Below are 2370 nucleotides of genomic sequence, written 5' to 3' on the forward strand. Positions count from 1 at the left end.
GATTTCAACGGCCCTTTACCAACGATTCGAAAATTAGGCTTGAATAGAGCATGTGCACGTTTTTGGAAAGTGATCTTAATAAAATTTAAACTTCAATTAGGCTAAATTACGAGTCTGAGAATAGTGAGGTACTTTTTAAGTGAGAATTAATTATTGAAATTTGCAAAATTAATGATGCGCTGAAACACCAGTCGGCCATATTCTCAGAGCTGTGACGTCATTTTGTTTTATGTATTCTCAGGCATACCTTCCCAGCAAAGAAAAAATGATTTCCATCGGATTTGAAACTGATTTCCAACAGGTTTGACGCAATGGTTTCCACTTGATTTGAATTTGTTTTGAAAATTGAAACAGCTGGAAAGCAGTTGGAAAGGTTCAATATGGCGGCTGTTTTCCCACTAATTTCCTCCACGGATGGTTTGAATCTGATTTCCACCATTCGACAGATTTGAATCTGGTTTCCACCGTTCAACAGATTTGATCTCGTTTCCCCATTTTAACGACTTTGAATCTGATTTCCACCATCCTACACGTTTGAATCTGGTTTTCCCATTTTTTCCACTTTGAATCTGATTTCCACCTTCTTACCGAGTTGAATCTCGTTTACAACGACTCTATTCTCACCACCTACGATCCGCTGTGGAGTTGTTTCCACTCGTAAAATTCACAGATGACCCAAGCAGTACTCACCCAACGTTCATATAGAATCTCTGACTTCAATCTATAATCACACTCGGCAAAACAGTCGAGCCTTAACGAAAAGGGAGAGACTTCACTGAATGAACTTAACGCAAGTATTGCATCACAATAAAATAACATACTCTCGTCACATATTTATTCATAAATGCACAAGGAAACACTAAATACGAACTAAAATACAACTCTGGTCACATATTTATATACAAAAGCAAAAATTTCTGGTCACATCCTCTCATGCAAAGGACATTTTAATACACATCCTCGCATTCCTCCTCCTCTTCCAACCCCTCCAACATTCTCCGCTCGTCCGCGGGGATTGCGGCAGTCTTCATATTGGCTGCATCAGACCTTAAATAATGAAAACACCCAATTAATATCAAATATGGATAAAACTGACTTTGGCTTACGGCGAGCAAGACATTAGTCCCTTCTTTTACCAGTCATTTAGAATGAACTGTACTTCTTACATTGTATAGAATAATGAGTAATAATTATTCTTGAAATATAACTTACTTTCTTGATTTTCGTAGGTAGCTGCATTTTTTCCATCCCTCCGCTGACCGTACATCCTCAGGTTCCCTGCCAACTTATTAAATGTAGCAGCCACCGCTATTATAGGCACCCCTTGGCATTTGAACTTCACGAACACTGTGAAATAAAGTAGAGTAACGTAAACACCACAAACGAAATCGCACGCATCTTTATGATTGAAAAATGATAATTAACATTTAACAATTGAACAAGTGGCAACCTTATATGACAGAAAATAGTAAGTGCTCACGTTCCACGGCACTTGTCCGCGGCTGGGAGTCCACAATTCGCTGCCCCAAACCTCTGGCCGGTGGTCGAGTGGCTCATTATGTACTCCCTCCCTTTCAACTCCAGTAGTTGCTGCCGGTGCATTTTTGCGGGATTTCCCGCTGTGGAGTGGACAATTTTCGCTTTCGCATTCCTGTCAATCGTAACTTTGTAGCCCGGGTAGAGAGCAACCTGAAAGATAGGCATGAGTAATTGAGTAAATTCATTTTAAGGCACTATATAAGGCAATATGCCTTCAAAATGGAGGTCCAAGACAATGGCTTGCTGCCATGAATGTATTACGAGGGGAGAATAAAAGCCTTTGTGATATAAAAAATAGGTAGCTAACTAGACTAACCACAGTGGGGTCATAATATCTATCTCGCTCGCTAAGGAGAAGGATAGCAAGGCAACCAGCATATGATCATCATAATGACAATGCCTCTGACGAGGTTACATGATAATTCCACCAGATTTGTAACAGAATTGAACATTTCACCCAGACCCCATAAATGATACGATTCTTACTTTTTCCTCTCCACCACCATGGAATATGGCTGCATATCTCAGGCACATATCCCCTTTCTGCGCGTCACTCCCTAAAATAGGAAAGAATAATGAAAACATAAATGAAATAGGAAGAAATGTGTAAATGAGCAAGGTTGAATTTCGCTGATTATATTTCACTTACCCGCATTCCACAATTCCTGCGTTAATTCTGAAATAACGTCGCTGGCTCGCTTTGGAAGCGGCATGGGGCTCCGAGTGAGCGCATTCCCGGCCGGTATTGCCGCCACAAATTCCTGCCGTCTTGCATAGTGTTTTGCCTTCTCCCTCCTAATACGCAAATTCGCGTGGGCGGGATATCCGCGG

General features: G+C 40.9%; 1 long non-coding RNA gene across 2 annotated transcripts; it reads right to left on the reverse strand.

Annotated features, from left to right (window-relative positions):
• Window positions 1–858: 858 nt before the first annotated feature.
• LOC124171905 lies at window positions 859–1683 on the reverse strand. Of its 2 annotated transcripts, none has more exons than XR_006868008.1 (3): window positions 1481–1683; window positions 1213–1347; window positions 859–1047 (listed from the first exon to the last, which is right to left on the reverse strand). It is a non-coding gene; the product is annotated as an uncharacterized LOC124171905 (long non-coding RNA). The 2 variants fall into 2 exon arrangements; XR_006868007.1 differs by having other exon boundaries at window positions 1451–1683.
• Window positions 1684–2370: the final 687 nt, after the last annotated feature.

This window comes from Ischnura elegans, chromosome X (genome assembly GCF_921293095.1).
Source record: "Ischnura elegans chromosome X, ioIscEleg1.1, whole genome shotgun sequence".
In the NCBI taxonomy this organism is placed as follows: domain Eukaryota; kingdom Metazoa; phylum Arthropoda; class Insecta; order Odonata; family Coenagrionidae; genus Ischnura; species Ischnura elegans.